Source organism: Puma concolor, chromosome B1 (assembly GCF_028749965.1).
Source record: "Puma concolor isolate L17-30 chromosome B1, mPumCon1.1.hap2, whole genome shotgun sequence".
Lineage (NCBI taxonomy): Eukaryota > Metazoa > Chordata > Mammalia > Carnivora > Felidae > Puma > Puma concolor.
Genome location: NC_141670.1, coordinates 6,849,478 through 6,867,682, shown reverse-complemented (window position 1 = coordinate 6,867,682; position 18,205 = coordinate 6,849,478). Strand labels below are relative to the sequence as shown.

Here is an 18,205-nt window from a genome sequence, read left to right as displayed (position 1 = left end):
CAACTCCAGCCTGTAACCAGTGCAGCAGAGCTGGTCTCAAATGATGTGGGAAAACCATTTGAAACAATGAATTGTTATCTGGCAACGTTGCCTCCACTCTGCTTCTGCACATGGCAAACTGTGTATTCCAGACACGCTCTGCCAGGCCCATGCCAGCTCCCACCAAGAGGTGCAGTCCGAGTCCCCCTGCCCTGGGACCCCTCAGGCCTTTGTGACTGTGTCAGCTGAGGGAGCTGTCAAAGCAGTGAGGGGCCACTGAGGGGGCCCTGAGGTCACAAAGCCACACCTGGCTTTCCCTTTCCCAGGACACATGCCATGGGAGTCCCAAGGCCCTGTGTGACAAGGCTGGCTGCAAAGTGTGGCCTGAGAGACCACGTGGAGAAACAGATGCCCAGCAGGCTCCAGCTCCACCAGTCCCCACAAGGAGCCTCCCAGCCCCGGTGCCAGGTGTGTGCACGAGCCACGAGATGGTTCCGACCTCATCTGCCTGCCAACTCGTGAGCATTTCTTAGCTCCAGACACCCAGCTGATCCTGCTTTATCTCTAGGACCATGAGAGAGAATGATGAAATAATAATTTCTGAAGTTTATTTATGTATTTTGAAAGAGAGAGCGCAAACAGGGGGGGGTGGGGGGGGGAAGAGAGAATACTGAGCAGGCTCCGTGCTGTCAGCACAGAGACAAACGTGGGGCTTGAACCCACAAACCACGAGATCACAACCTGGGCCAAAACAAGAATCGAACACTCAGACAACAGAACCACCCAGGTGCCCCAAAATAACAACTTTTAAAAGAGCTAGGTTTGGGGCTGATTTGTTTTGCAGCAATAGATAACAGGACACCTCTCTTTCCCCTCTTTACACCCACATCCCAACCATATAATGCATCAATGGTGACATTTTTCCATTGTTTGCTGAGATGCCTCCATGTGGCCTCAGAATCTTTCTCAACACAGCCCTCCTGAAAGATTTGGTCATTGTGGCCAAACAACCAAGCTCTTTGATTTTCCCGGAGTGGAAGGCCTTTCACTTATCTTCCAGCTATGACTTTCTTATTAATTAGACTGTCACCTTCCAAGCAAAGTGAGAAATTCACAAACTACAGGAAAATAGATCCTCACAGTGTTAATAAACGCTAATAGAGAACATCTGTCATAAACTCATGCCTTCACGAATACTAAGCAGCAACAATGGGCCAGAAACTCTGATAGGCGGCAGGAATGGAGACAGATGGCCGCCAGCCAAGAAAGGTCTAATCTTATGATCAGCAGCATATTGCGTTGCGTCTAAGCCTGCACTGTCTATTACAGTAGACACTAGCTGCAGGCAGCCACTTAAATATAAGCTTTAGTTAAAAGTTAACAGAATTTAAAATTCAGATCCTCAGTCATACCTGCTCAAATGCTCAGTGTGGCCAATGGCTGCCATGTTGGACCCCACAGATGTAGAATACTCCCATCATGGCAGAATGTCCTGTGGGACAGCACTGGTCCCACTGGTCTCATCCCAATCCTCTCCCAGTGAGACACAACAGGGGGGCAGAGTTACAGAACATAAAGAATATGGAAACTCCATGTTCTTTTGCAGAAAGGCCTGCATCGTGCCCTTGAATGCTTATATTTACACAGCATTTATAAGTTGGCATCCCGCTTTCCCGACTTGGAGAAAAGCTTCCTTGAATGAGTGGTTTGGATTCTCAGTGCAAACCCACTACTCCATTTCCTATGGTTTTTGTTGCTGTTTTTGTGAAGGTAACTTATGTCTTAAACTATGAAGTCTTAGTTTAGCACTTAAAAATTATATGTTGTGAGCATACAAGGTGTAGACCAAAGATCCAACACCTGGGTTTATTTAGTGAGCTACAGACAAAATAATGGGGGGGGGGGTGCCACCTTGTTGTAGATTGTACACACTTTTATATTTATTCACACAAAAGCCCATGATGCCTCTGCTAATGTCCCCTCCTTCTGAGGGTCCCTGTGCTACTTGGTGCTTTCCCGACACATATGAAAGGGAGTGAAATCACACCCTCAGAATCATCCCCCCCGTCCCCCAGAGCTTCATCACCTGATGAGGCCACATTAAGCTTTATCAATCTCTTCCTCATCCCCACAAAAATTACTCTGCGACAACTTGAAAGGGATCTTACAGATCATACTTTCAAACATTAATCTTAAAACCCTTCAGCTTTCCTTACCCCAGGCATGAAATCAAAACCTGCATTTTTTTCCCTATGTTCCCTGGCATTCAAGATTTCCCTTGACTTCCAAAATCCTCATTCTACTTCTAGTTTAAATTTTTCATTTTTTGCTCCCAGTTCTGAATCACTGTTCATGAACAGCCACAAGCCTGTCCTCCTTTTCATCTCCTGGGCCACAGTTGTCATCTTGATCTAAAACCTCAGATGCTTTGGGTGCCTGGGTGGCTCAGTTGGTTAAATGTCCGACTTCAGCTCAGATCACAATCTTACAGCTTGTGGGCCCGAGTCCAGCATTGGGCTCTGTGTTGACAGCTCAGAGCCTGGAGCCTGCTTTGGATTCTGTGTCTCCCCCTCTCTCTGCCCCTCCCATGCTCATGCTCTGTCTCTGTCTCTCAATAATAAATAAACGTTAAAAAAAATTTTTTTTAAACCTCAGATGCCTCACATCCCTTTTATTCTTTATTTTCAGCCCGTTTTAGTATCGATTGGCCTTGGTCTGATTTTTTTTTTAATGTTTATTTATTTTTGACAGAGAGAGAGACAGAGCATGAGCAGGGGAGGGGCAGAGAGAGAGGGAGACACAGAACCCAAAGCAGGCTCCAGGCTCTGAGCTGCCAGCACTGAGCCTGACGCGGGGCTCGAACTCACAGAGTGTGAGATCATGACCTGAGCTGAAGTCGGATGCTTAACCGACTGAGCCACCCAGGTGTCCCATTGGTCTGATTTTAAATGTGATTTGGCTCTACTGTTTACCAGACTTTTATCATCTTCTTTGTGGGCATTTTCATTTTTTCTAAATTTTGAAGTTTTACCCTATAAAATCTATTAATGTTTTATTTAAGTCATAACATTCCTACATGTCTTCTTAGGACTCTCACATGGGAGGAATACCTTTCTGGTTTCAGTAGCAAGAAGAGGGTGGCGTTTCTATGTGAATCATGAACTAATGGGCTCACGCTCTGGTCTAAAGCAAACCTTTCTATTTTGGTCCATTTCTTTCTCTTCCTTTCTCATGGATGACACTGTCCCCTGCTGTCCCTCTTGTCCCCTCTATTGAATCCATAAAAACTAAAAACAAACACACCGTTTCTTTGACATTACATCACTGATCAGCTGCTACTTCTTGTCTTTGCTTAGTTTCTCAGCAAAGCCCTTTGGAAGGAGTGTCTAGTCTGTCTCCACCTCCTTCCCTCCTCCTCTGGGGGCCTGACACCACTCAGGTCTGGCTGGTGCCCCTCCTCTCACCAAATGGCTCCGGTCAATAAGGGATCACAATGCGTCCCACGGATCTCTCTCAGCCCTCCCTTGGCGCGTTGTTGATCTGACCCCTAGTTATGCGGCAAAGGGCAGTTGCTCTTAGGCATCCCTGCCTGGAAGGACAGGCAGCAGACAGCTTGGGAAGTGTGGAGGAGACAACTGGAAGGTAGGTGGTGTTCAGGAGAGAGCCATCAGCGGCCAAAGAAGGGGTGGGAATTACGCATAATATTTAGAGAATTAATAAAAAGGATGGCTTTCAGTGTACAGGGGTAGGAGACAGGACAAAAGCTTTCAGCCTATCCTTTTCTTTTTCTTCTATTATTATTGCTATTATTAGTATCATTATAAAAGTACTGTCACTGGGGCCAGTAAAAGTAAAAAGCCTCAGAGCTACTATGTAGATTTAAGTGTGACTTATTTATTTGTTTTTAATGTTTATTTATTTGTGACAGAGAGAGAGAGAGAGAACATGAGCAGGGGAGGGGCAGAAAGAGAGGGAGACACGGAATCCAAAGCAGGCTCCAGGCTCTGAGTTGTCAGCACAGAGCCCGACACTGGGCTGGAACTCACGGACTGCGAGATCATGACCTGAGCCAAAGTCGCTCAACCGACAGAGCCACCCAGGCGCCCCTATTTATTTATTTTTAATGTTTATTTATTTTTAAAAGAGAGAGAGAGAGAGAGGGCAAGGAAGGGGCAGAGAGAGAGAGAGAGAGAGAGAGAATCTGAAGCAGGCTCCAAGCTCGGAGCTGTCAACACAGAGCCCAACGTGGGGCTGGAAACCATGAGCCGTGAGATCATGACCTGAGCTGAAGTTGGACACTTAACCGAACGGGCCACCCAGGCACCCCTAGTGTGACTTATTTAAACAGACTGCTACAAACACTCATCCTATTTTTAGGTCCATATCACTGAACTAACATAGATCTCTACTTGGTGAAAGGTTCAAATGCGGATCAAAGGATTCAAAAGCAGAACCGTTTTATTGCTAAGTTGTTTTCTGGACACACACAAAATGTCAGAAGCAGATTTAGTTCTTTCAGATGGTAGAGAGGTGGGTCAGTGAAGGCCACTTTCGTGGCACCCAGTGAATGGGGACAGGAGTTGACGGATGTGCTCAGAAGAGATGCTCTACGATAAGGTGAGTTCATGGGTCCTCATCAGACCCTCAGGTTATGCCTGGGCCAAAATATTAAAGAAGACACTCATTGGTACCCCAACCTTTTTCTAAAAAAGGATTTGATGTGATCTTAGTGTGATGGGGTTGGTGATGGTGGATCAATTTGTACCACCAAGAAGGGAAGCAAGAGAGCCCTCTTGGGTCTCCTCCCAGATTAATAATTATCTGTAATAATGATATCAACATTAGCATAGGATTGTGAATGGTGTATGGCTAGAAGGGAAAGTGTGTTTCCCCTTAGTATAAAACCAGAAGAGCATACTAATTAAGTTGATGGCATTACTTCCAAACGTACAGAGGGGTGTTATCTTGTAGTGATGGGCGAAGGATGAGAGGAAAAGATAAGCTGAGGTCTGAACAGTCTCCGTGACCCAGGAGCCCCTTGTGGTTGGCAATGTGCCCCTGGCCATTTCCAGAGCACTGAAGAGACAGCATTGTACAGAGGACCATCAGCTTTGAGGCTTTTCCTAACTTTCAGCCAAGAAAAGTGTGCTTGTTAACAAAGAGGTTTTCTTAGAGGGAAAGTAGCAATATCCCTGATTGCCTGGGGCTGTCCCAGTTTATGCCTGTTGTCCTAGCATAATTTAGGAATAAATGCCTTGCATTCTAACGAGTGTCCCAGTTTGGATGATGAATTATTTGACCAACTTGCTCAGGGAGCACCAGCCTGATGTGTGCCTCAATTTCCTTGTTGATAGATGATGGTAATTTAGAAAACCTTTAAGCAGAACTCCTCAGTCATTGTCTCCCTCTCCCTCTTTGTCTCCCCTCGCACACACACACACACACACACACACACACTCACACTTGTTTATCTCCCTATAGCTACATTCCTTCATCTGGCAAATGCTGTCATGCTTTCTTCAGCAGGAAAGACTGTAAAATGAGTTCAAAGAGCTCAAATCCAGGCTCTATCACGAGCTGTACAACCAACCTGCATTTCTTTCCTTAAAGAAAATGTCTATCTCATATGGCAGTTGTGCGAACTAAGATATCATTTTTAAGATTCCTAGCACATAATAGTTATTCAAGAAAAATTTGTCCCATTCTTTTACAGGAGTAAAGGTCAAAGGAGGCTTAATGTTATCTTATTTAATTATGCAAACTTATTAAGCAATAGATGTGTTTAGTAAGTGAAATCCAGGGGCTCCTGGGTGGCTCAGTCAGTTAAGCATCCAACTTCAGCTCAGGTCATGATCTCGCGGTCTGTTGGTTCGAACCCTGTGTCGGGGTCTGTGCTGACAGCTCAGAGCCTGGAGCCTGCTTCAGATTCTGTCTCCCTCTCTGCCCCTCCTCGTCGCGTGCTCTGTATCCCCCCCATCCCCGCCTCAGAAAATAAACATTAAAAAATTTAATTTGGGGCGCCTGGGTGGCGCAGTCGGTTAAGCGTCCGACTTCAGCCAGGTCACGATCTCGCGGTCCGTGAGTTCGAGCCCCGCGTCGGGCTCTGGGCTGATGGCTCAGAGCCTGGAGCCTGTTTCCGATTCTGTGTCTCCCTCTCTCTCTGCCCCTCCCCCGTTCATGCTCTGTCTCTCTCTGTCCCAAAAATAAATAAACGTTGAAAAAAAAATTAAAAAAAAAATTAATTTAACAAGTGAAATCCAAAGAGGAACTGTGTGCATGTACCTAAAATTCCAGGTTCTTTCTCAAGACCGTCTTTCTTCCGTGCCAAAAATGGCCAAAGTTTCACTACAAGCTTCTAGTGCCACAGGTTTAACAAAAGTGCAATTTAATCAAAATGCAAGTTTTAAATTGCAGCCCTTTTCTGAGACATTCCAGATGTTGAAGGAAGGAAACTAATGTCTTGTGCTAGGAGAGTGGCACTCTGTCAGCATCAAGTGTACAGAAGGAGAAGCTGGAGCCTGAAAAGGTTATTTCAAGATCACTCAGCTAATAAGTGGCAGAGCAAAGACGGGACCCACCACTGTCCGACCCCAAAGCTCTTTAAATATTACACAAAATTCCTTTTTGTTTCTATTCCCCCAAAGATTACTGCTTGCTTCAGAGTTTGAATGATCTCTCTGAGGTCTGCTCCCAGTAGCCAACTATCTTTTGATTCCCCTACAATAGTGACCAGTGGTAGATACGCAGAGCAGTCTGGTTCCCTGTGTCCCCTTCTGTGTCCGTCTGTCCTTTCTTCCTCTCTCTTTCTCTCTCCCTTATTTTCTCCCTCCATCCTGTTATTCATTCATCTATGTATTGGTTCTTCCATACAAGCACACATTCATTGACACACATACTCGACTGCCCTTTCTATACCAGCATACTGTTCAAGGACTTGTTACTTTAGAAGTTCACGTTCAGTGAAAAAGAGAGATGTATAAACAATACGAAGCAAAACGAGGAAGGGGAAAGGGAAGAAATGGGGAGGAATTTCAATGTTTTACCTTGGCTACTCAAGTCAGTACTACTCCTTTGCCACAAGGACACAGTGGTGCAGTATCTGTATTAAGAAATACTTTGGGGGAACAGCATGGAAGCTTTTTGTGTGTCTCACGTCTGTGAAATACAGCCAGACCAACACTAAACCATCCTACACACCTAGAAAACCGATTGGAGGATTAACACAACAGTCTGCACGACGTGAACCACAGAATTCAGTAGGTACTCGGAGTGGACAGGTGAACTTGGGGAGAGAGAAGCCGGTAGCAGGCAGGGAGCCGCCTTTGCAGGTGGAGAGAGGATGGAGACTGTGGCAGGGGGGAGAATATGGAAAAGCACCCCTCCCCAAAAGCAGCTGGAGAGAAAGTGGAAAATTGGAAACAGCCACAGGGACTAAACTAAAAAGGGAGAAAGGAGAAAGGAGAGGGTTTAAATTCCATTAAGACTGTAAACGAGGGGAGCGCGAAGGCTGCAGCTCCACAGCTCCATACCTGGCAGTGCTCTGGTGGGAAGGGCGAATCCCCAGGAACAGAGGGGGGTCTGCGAGGTTCTCGGGCCACACGGGGAAAAGCTGTTCCACTGCTGGAAGGGCATTTGGGAGAGACTGTTGAAGCCACCTGGTCCCAGCAGACCCCGGAAGTCAGCCACATTCGCTGGTGCTGGGTCAAGGTCGTTAAGGGTGAAGCCAGGTGTCAGATGTGTGTTGGGATTTTCCATAATCCCTGAGACGCTGCTGCTACACTGTCTCGCGAACTTTTTCTGGGATGGGCTGGCACCTGGCCGCAGTCTCAGGGCACCAACAGCAGCAGGGTCCAGCCGGGGTTCCTGGGGGCTGCCAATATTTGGCCATTGCTCTTTCGGCCATTGCCCGGTGAGAGCCTCCGGCAGAGGGGCAGAACGGGGCAAAGCCGCAGTCCTTCGGAAGTAAGGGGCCGGGGAAAACAGCCGCATCTGAGACAAAACTCGGGAGAGAGGAACTGCCTGTGGCCTAGTCACGAAGAGTGAAAAAGTGGGAAGTGGACAAAAGCTGAAGGCAGAGGATGGGTGCACGATTGCTGATCTGGGAGAACAGACTGGGTGGCTGGGTGGCGCCATTTTTACCACTCCTGCGCATGCGCATACGCACCTACGGGCCCTGCAACACTCCACCCCAGTAGGCTAGCAGCGCCATCTAGTGGAGAGCAGAGCCATTACACTGAGCCCCGCCCAACTGGGCCAACCTCCCTCTTCAAGAACACAAGTCTCACCGCCGGCTTAATTTATGGACTATAAAGAGCTACATAGACTGACTTCTAGGGGAAAATGAAGCAATTTCAGTCCTAATTCAATCTGTTAACAGTCCTACTTCATCTATTCAATTTTCTTTTTTTTTCTTTTTCTTTTTCCTTTTTCTCTTTTACAATTCTTTTTCCTTAAATACAGAAAGAGAATTCATTTTTATTTTCAATTTTTATTAAAAATATCTTTCTTTAATTTTTATTTCTATATTTTTTACTTTTGTGTAAGTTTTTTGAAATTCTACTTTACTTCCATCATTTTATTTTAGTCTACTTCAGGGTATTCACCTTTTCAAATTTTTCAAACAATTTCCTTTTTTCTTTCTTTTTATTTTTTTCTCTTTTCATTTCTTTTTCTTGAATGCAGAAAGAGAAAAACTTCATTTTTACTTTCAATTTCTATTAAAATATTTTTATTTAATTTTTATTACTATATTTTTTGCTTTTATGTAAATTTTTTCAAATGCTATTTTGCTTCCATCATTTTATTTTTGTCTACTACAATGTATTCCCTTTTTCAAATTTTCAAATGATTTCTTTTTTCTTTTTTAAATATTTTTTCTCTTTTTCATTTCTTTTCTTATTTCTTAAATACAGAAAAAGAAAAAGTTCATATTTATTTTTAATTTTTATTAAAAATATTTTTCTTTAATTTTTTTATACTATATTCTTAACGTTTGTGTATATTTTTTCAAATTCTATTTTACCCCCATTATCTCATTTTAGTCTACTTCAGTGTATTCATTTTGTCAAATTCTCAAACGACTTCTGTTTTTCTTCTCTCCTCCCCTTTTTTTTTCTCTAATCTGTCAGACCATTTTCAACACCCAGACCAAAACATACCTAGGATCTAGCATCATCTATTTGATTTTTGTTTGTGTGTGTGTGTGTTTGATTTTTAATTTTAATATTTTTTAATTTTATTTTTTTATTTCAATTTTTCTACCTGATTAATTCCTATTCTCCCTTCAAAATGACAAAACAAAGGAATTCACCCCAAAAGAAAGAGTGAAGAAATGACAGCTAGGGATTTAACCAACACAGATACAAGCAAGATGTCTGAACCAGAATTTAGAATCACGATAATAAGAATACTAGCTGGAGTTGAAAATAGATTAGAATCCCTTTCTGCAGAGATAAAAGAAGTAAAAACTAGCCAGAATGAAATAAAAAATGCTATAACTGAGCTGCAATCACAGAAGGATGCAGTGGCGGCAAGGATGGACGAGGCAGAACAGAGAATCAGCGATACAGAGGACAAACCTATAGAGAATAAAGAAGCAGGAAAAAAAGATGGAGATTAAGGCAAAAGAGCACGATTTAAGAATTAGGGAAATCAGTGACTCATTAAAAAGGAAGAACATCAGAATCATAGGGGTCCCAGAAGAGGAAGAGAGAGAAATAGGGGTAGAAGGGCTATGTGAGCAAATCATAGCAGAAAACTTTCCTAACCTGGGGAAAGACACAGACATCAAAATCCAGGAAGCACAAAGGATCCCCACTAGATTCAACAAAAACCGGCCATCAACAAGGCATATCATAGTCAAATTCACAAAATACTCAGGCAAGGAAAGAATCATGAAACCAGCAAGGGAAAAAAAGTCACTAACATACAAGGGAAGACAGATCAGGTTTGCATCAGACCATCCACAGAAACCCAGCAGGCCACAAAGGAGTGGTGGGATATATTCAGTGTGCTGAATCAGAGAAATATGCAGCCAAGAATTCTTTATCCAGCAAGGCTGTCATTCAAAATAGAAGAAGAGATAAAAAGTTTCCCAGACAAACAAAAATTAAAGGAGTTTGTGACCACTAAACCAGCCCTGCAAGAAATTTTAAGGGGGACTTTCTGAGGGGAGAAAAGATGGAAATATATATCAAAAGCAACAAAAGATTAGAAAGTACCAGAGAACACCGCCAGATACTCCAACTCTACAAGCATCATAATGGCAATAAATTCATATCTTTCAGTATTCACTCTAAACATCAATGGATGCAATGCTCCAATCAAAACACATAGGGTAACAGAATGGATAAGAAAACAAGATCCATCTATATGCTGGTTACAAGAGACCCACTTGAGACCTAAAGACACCTTCAGATTGAAAATAAGGGGATGGAGAACCATCTATCATGCTAATGGTCAAGAAAAGAAAGCTGGAGTAACCATACTTATATCAGACAATCTAGACTTTAAAATAAAGACTGTATCAAGAGATGCAGAAGGGCATTATATCATAATCAAGGGGTCTATCCACCAAGAAGACCTAACAATTATAAACATTTATGTGCCAAATGTGGAAGAACCCAAACATATAAATCAATTAATCACAAACATAAAGAAACTCATCGAGGGGCACCTGGGTGGCTCAGTCGGTTGAGCCTCCGACTTCAGCTCAGGTCATGGTCTCATGGTTCGTGAGTTCAAGCCCCGCTTCAGGCTCTGTGCTGACAGCTCAGAGCCTGGAGCCTGCTTCAGATTCTGTGTCTCCCTCTCTCTCTGACCCTCCCCCATTCATGCTCTGTCTCTCTCTGTCTCAAAAATAAATAAACATTAAAAAAGAAAGAAAGAAACTCATTGATAGTAATATCATAATAGTAGGAGACTTCGACACCCCACTCACAGCAATGGACAGATCATCTAATCCAAAAACCAATAAGAAAACGATGGCTTTGAATGACACACTGGACCAGATGGACTTAATAGATATATTCAGAACATTTCATCCTAAAGCAGCTGAATATGCATTCTGCTCCAATGCACATGGAACATTCTCCAGAGTAGACCATACACTGGGACATAAATCAGCCCTAAGTAAGTACAAAAAGATCAAGATCATACCATGCATATTTCAGACCACATTGCGATGAAACTCAAAATCAACCACAAGACAAAATTTGGAAAGGTAACAAATACTTGGTGACTGAAGAACATCCTACTGAAGAATGAAAGGGCTAACCAAGCAGTTAAAGAGGAAATTAAAAAAGTATATGGAAGTCCATGAACATGATAACACCACAACCCTAAACCTCTGGGATGCAGCAAAGGCGGTCATAAGAGGAAAGTATATAGCAATCCAGGACTTCCTAAAGAAGGAAGAAAGATCTCAGATATACAACCTAACTTTACGCCTTAAGGAGCTGAAAAAAGAATAGCAAATAAAACCCAAAACCAGCAGAAGACAGGAAATAATAAAGATTAGAGCAGAAATTAATGCTGTCAAAACCAAAAAACAAAACAGTAGAACAGATCAATGAAACCAGAAGCTGGTTCTTTGAAAGAATTAACAAAATTGATAAATCCCTAGCCAGTTTGATCAAAAAGTAAAAGGAAAGGACCCAAATAAATAAAATCAAAAATGAAAGAGGAGAGATCACAACCTACACAGCAGAAATAAAAGCAATAATAAGAGAATATTGTTAGCAATTATATGCCAATAAAATGGGTAATCTGGAAGAAATGGACAAATTCCTAGAAACATATGTACTACCAAAACTGAAACAGGAAGAAATAGAAAATTTGAACAGACCCATAACCAGTAAGGAAATCAAATTAGTAATGAAAAACCTGCCAAAAAACAAGAGTCCAGGGCCAGGTGGCTTTCCAGGGGAATTCTACCAAACATTTAAGGAAGAATTAACATCTCTTCTCTTGAAGCTGTTCCAAAAAATAGAAATGGAAGGAAAATTTCCAAACTCTTTCTATGAAGCCAGCATGACCTTGATTCCAAAACCAGACAGAGACCCCACTAAAAATGAGAACTATAGACCAATTTCCCTGATGAACATGGATGTAAAAATCCTCAACAAGATATTAGCCAACCGGATCCAACAATACATTAAAAAAATTATTCACCACAACCAAGTGGGATTTATACCTGGGATGCAGGTCTGGTTCAATATGCACAAAAAATCAACGTGATTCATCACATCAATAAAAGAAAGGACAAGAACCACAGGATCCTCTCAATTGATGCAGGGAAAGCATTTGACAAAATACAACATCTTTTCTTGATAAAAACCCTCAAGAAAGTAGGGATAGAAGGAGCATACCTCGAGATCATAAAAGCCATATAGGAACGACTCAACACTAATATCCTCCTCAATGGGGAAAAACTGACAGATTTCCCTCTGAGGTCAGGAACAAGACAGGGATGTCCACTCTCACCACTCTTATTCAACATAGTATTGGAAGGCTTAGCCTCTGCAATCAGACAACACAAAGAAATAAAAGGCATCCAAATCAGCCAGGAGGAGGTCAAATGTTCACTCTTTGCACATGACATGACGCTCTATATAGAAAACCCAAAAGATTCCACCAAACAAACTGCTAGAATTGATTCATGAATTAAGCAAAGTTTCAGGATATAAAATCAATGCACAGAAACTGGTTGCATTCCTATACACCAACAATGAAGTGACAGAAATAGAAATCAAGGAATCGATCCCATTTACAGTTGCACAAAAAAACATAGAATACCTAGGAATACATCTAACTAAAGAGGTGAAAAATCTGTACACTGAAAAGTGTAGAAAGCTTATGAAAGAAATTGAAGAAGACACAAAAAAAATGGAAAAAGATTCCATGCTCCAGATAGGAAGAACAAATATTGTTAAAACGTTGATACTACCCAAAGCAATCTACATATTCAATGCAATCCCTATCAAAGTAACACCAGCATTCTTCACAGAGCTAGAACAAATAATCCTAAAATTGGTATGGAACCAGAAAAGACCCTGAATAGCCAAAGCAATCTTGAAAAAGAAAACCAAAGCAGGAGGCATCACAATCCCAGACTTCAAGCTATACTACAAAGCTGTAATCATCCAGACAGTATGGTCCTGACAGAAGAACAGACACTCAGATCAATGGAACAGAATAGAGAACCCAGAAATGGACCCACAAGTATATGGCCAACTAATCTTTGACAAAGCAGGGAAGAATATCCAATGGAATAGACAGTCTCTTCAACAAGCGGTGCTGGGAACACTGGACAGCGACAGGCAAAAGAATGAACCTGGACCACTTTCTGACACCATACACAAAAATAAACTCAAAATGGATGAAAGACCTCAATGTAAGACAGGAAGCCATCAAAATCCTCAAGGAGAAAGCAGGCAAAAACCTCTTTGATCTTGGCCGCAGCAACTTCTTATTCACGTCTCTGGAGGCAAGGGAAACAAAAGCAAAAATGAACTACTGGGACCTCATCAAAATAAAAACTTCTGCGCAGGAAGGAAACAATCAGCAAAACTAAAAGGCAACTGACAGAATGGGAGAAGATATTTGCAAATGACATATCAGATCAAGGGTTAGTATCCAAAATCTATAAAGAACTTATCAAACTCAACACCCAAAAGACAAATAATCCAGTGAAGAAATGGGCAAAAGACATGAAGAGACACTTCTCCAAGGAAGACATCCCAGTGGCCAACTGACACATGAAAAAATGCTCAACATCACTCATCATCAGGGAAATACAAATCAAAACCACTGGGAGATATCACCTCACACCTGTCAGAATGGCTAACATCAACAACTCAGGCAACAACACATGTTGGCGAGGATGTGGAGAAAGAGGATCTCTTTTGCATTGTTGGTGGCAATGCAAGCTGGTGCAGCCACTCTGGAAAACACTATGGAAGTTCCTCAGAAAACTAAAACTAGAACTATGCTACAACCCAGCAATTGCACCACTAGGCATTTACCCACGAGATACAGGTGTGCTGTTTCGAAGGGACACATGCACCCCCATGTTTATAGCAGCACTATCAACAATAGCTAAAGTATGGAAAGAGCCCAAATGTCCATCGATGGATGAATGGATAAAGAAGATGTGGTAGATATATATACAATGGAGTATTACTTGGCAATCAAAAACAATGAAATCTTGCCATTTGCAACTACATGGATGGAACTGGAGGGTATTATGCTAAGTGAAATTAGTCAGAGAAAGACAAAAATCATACGACTTCACTCATATGAGGACCTTAAGAGACAAAACAGATGAACATAAGGGAAGGGAAGCAAAAATAATATAAAAACAGGGAGGGGGACAAAACAGAAGAGACTCATAAATATGGAGAACAAACTGAGGGTTGCTGGAGGGGTTGTGGGAGCAGGGATGGGCTAAATGGGTAAGGGGCATTAAGGAATCTACTCCTGAAATCATTGTTTCACTATATGCTAACTAATTTGGATGTAAAATTAAAATTAAATTTAAAAAAAGAAAGAGAAATACTTTGGGGGCACCTGGGTGGCTCAGTCGGTTAATCGTCCGACTTCGGCTCAGGTCATGATCTCGCAGTTTGTGAGTTCGAGCCCCACGTCGGGCTCTGTGCTGACAGCTCAACTATTGGAACCTCCTTTGGATTCTGTGTCTCCCCCTCTCTCTGCCCCTCCCATGCTTTTGCTCTGTCTCTCTCTCAATAATAAATAAACATTAAAAAAAATTTAAAAAGAAATACTTTGGCCCCTAAAGTCTCATCTCATTTGATCTATGCAAGAACTTGGCATTGTAAGAGCTTGCCTGGCTAGAAGGGATCAACTCTATCTTTTAAATGGGTAGCAGAAAAAGAAATTATTTGGAGTAAGAAAGCAGAGATGATCATTTCCATTTACAATTCCTTCTCCTTTTTTAACTTCTAAAAAGGGAACCTCTCTTTGTATTCCTAAAGGAAAACTGACAGGTGTAAGAGACCTGCAATAAAGGTGAATGAGTAGATAGATGATTTGCTAAAAAAAAATCCGTGTTTTAGTGGTTTTGTTCTAAAGAAAAAAAAAAAAGGCACCAAACCTCAGAGTCCTAAGCAGAAATGGAAATCAACTAGAAAATGTTGACTTTTTGTAAAGGTCTTGCTTTTTACCAGGAGGAAGTGGATCCGTAACCATGTGTCCATGGATGAAACATTCTCAAGTCACACCCAGGCCTTAATGGGACATGTTTACTAGGAATAGAAGCTTTTTCTCTCTAGCTGAGCTTTCTACTCTTTCCCCAGGTCACCAGCCCCCACTGATGTGCACCGAAGAGACACCGTCAGACTTTGCGAGTTCCTCTTAGAATCCCAAGAGTTAATTTCCCATCATGAGGCTACTGTTCCTTCTCTTTCTCCTCCTTGTGTGTCTTATCCAGACGACATCAGGTAAGCTGTGGCTCCTGTTGGTAGGATGATATGACAGATGGCCTTGAAGAATAGGACCAAATTGATTCATAATCCAATGATGCATCGAAGTCTGTAACAACGGAGTAATTTCACAGCTGAAAGAAGCATACATATACCACACACTCCCTTTTACGAATAACGAAAAGGGAAATTTAAGAAAACTTAAAAGAGTTTCCCAAGATTGCTCTTAACTGGTTGATAGCAAGCCCATAACTAGTAATTGACGATAGATAATATTTACAGGGACTTTACAGCTTACAAATTATTTCCATGTGAATAACAACAACACTAATAATAATAGCAGATAATATTGACGCTTCCTCTTTACCAAACATCACAACAAAAACTTTTCATGTCCTGTCCCACGTGTACCTCCTAACACTATTTCTGGGTAGGTATTCCCTGTCTTGCAAATGAGATTAAGAAATGAAGTAACTTGCTCAAAGTCATTCAGATTGTTTGTAGTGGAGCCTTTGACTCAAGCTCGTGAGGGTTTGGTTCCAGACAATGTTTTCATTAAATATTCAACAATCCCAGGGAATACATTTACTTACTGCATTATACATAAACATCAAATACTTTTTACTTTGAGTGTGTCCCATGCAATATTTGGAATATACTTATGTATGTTATTTCAAAGTTGACTGGATGCCCTACATCTTACCTGGCACCCCAGTGCATATGTCAGCACGTGCTGCATTATGCTGTGGTCTGAATCATGGCATCTGAAGAGTCATGGTTCAATTCTTACTCAAATGATACAAGCCCATCCTGGCCGCAGGGGTGCTCTGTTCACTGTCGCTGCTCAGACCTGAGAGAGCAGCCACCACCATGGATATTGCTGGTTGCTGGGTCAAAGAAAAGAGCTCTGAGGAATCTGACGTTGTCAATGAAAGGCTCCAGCCCTAACAGGACACATCATTTCTGATTAAAATTTATTAACTGAGCAAGTCTTCTGGTGCCACCCCATCACACAAAAGATAAATCCTACTTTGGGTCAAGAAAATAGAGAGACAGACCTGTTTGGTGAACAGCCTAATGGAGATAAACAGTTGGATGTAGATATATATACAGATGTAGATATGAATATACATTTGTATTTATATAAGTGATATTAATTATAAATATATATGAACACAACATATTCACATACATTCATTCATATTTATTTATAAGTGTAGGTGTTATATGTACAATTTATAAATTACATATATATGTATGTGTGTATATATATATATATATATATATGTATTTTTTTTTTTTTTACCTTGCCTTCTTATCAAAAACTAGGAGAATCTATGCCTCCCAAAGGAAAACTATGGACCTGGGGGAACAAGAACCAGAAGCGAGGTCTCCTAATTCTGGACCCAGTATGCCTTCCATCACAGCACGGCGCTTTTCAAAGCCATCACCCCTGATGGAAATTCTTCTTACTCATAGCTTCCTGCTTGTCATTCTCTTTCTTGTTCCCTTGACTTTAGGCATCATTCGAGTTCTCGCTACTCTCAAGTTGCTTCCTGAATTGCTATAGTCAACCAACTTGATGGCCTATCATTTTTTTTGCAGCTTAACTCACAGGAGCCCGAGAAGGCAGGTGCTCACTGCGTGCCATGGCGGTGCCGTTTAAAATGTCACAGTGCACGAAATGACCCTCATTGCATGGGAGATGGGAGGCAGAATATTCAGCACTGAGGATGCTCACTTTCTGTCCAAAGCTTTTTATCTATTTGGTGCTATGTGCTTGTAAGATTTTGCCCTTTTGAAAAAGAGGACAGCTCCTTAGGAAGCTTTCATGAAGAACATGTAGAGTATATCCCTAATCTCACAGCACGGCCAAGTCACTTGCTCTCCCTGATCTGAAGTTCCTTCATCTGAAAAAGAAAGACACTATAGTGCAGAAGTCAATAAGCGTTATTTGGTAAAGGACCATGTAATAAATAAATCTTTTAGGCTTCTGGGCCATGAGGTCTGTCATGACAACTCATCTCTGCCACAAAAAGCAACCATAGACAATATCTAAATGAACAGGTGTGAATGTCTTCCTATTTATGGACACTAGAATTTGAGTTTCATATAATCTTCATATATCGTGAAGTAGTTTTCTTCTTCTGAAGTTTTGTCTACAGTTCAAAAAAAAAAAAAGCGCAAAACCAACGATAGGCTGATAGGTCACGCTAAAGCAGGTAGAGGCCAGTTTTGTCCCTACAGACTGTAGGCTGCAGATCCTTGCTATACAAGATGGCTTCCTGTAGCTTTGGTTAAACATGCTTTCCTGTTTTGTTTCTTCTCACCTCTCCTTCCGTTATAGGGCATGAAAAAAGGGGGAAATCCCTTGAATGTAAAAAACTGGGTGGTGTCTGCAAGCACCAGAAAACCCACGGATGTTCCATCCTGCCTGCAGAATGCAAAAGCCGGAACAAACACTGCTGTAGAATCTAGCTGCGGCCCGGAGGGTCTTCGGAGCTGCACAACAGACTCACCACCAATGACTTCTGCTGAATAAAAGCACCTGCACTCACGCGGGCCCTGTGTCGGCTCTTTGCAAGGCAGGCTTAAGTGGCGGGTCATTGAACTGGTGGAGGGGAGGGGTTTGTGGGATTTAAGTTCTAAACTTGGTCCCCACCACTCGTTACCTCACTGACTTTGGACAAGGCCTTTCCTTTTCTGTGTCTCAGCTTCTGCACCTGTCACTATTCAAATGGTTCTACAAGCCACCTATAATCTGTGCATGTATGTCTATTCATCGA

At 42.0% G+C, this 18,205-nt stretch overlaps 1 long non-coding RNA gene across 1 annotated transcript; it reads left to right on the top strand.

The window, feature by feature from the left end:
- Nucleotides 1–285: 285 nt before the first annotated feature.
- LOC147581434 (uncharacterized) lies at nt 286–17,976 on the top strand. The gene is made up of 3 exons (XR_015249908.1): nt 286–447; nt 15,294–15,437; nt 17,767–17,976. It is a non-coding gene; the product is annotated as an uncharacterized LOC147581434 (long non-coding RNA).
- Nucleotides 17,977–18,205: the final 229 nt, after the last annotated feature.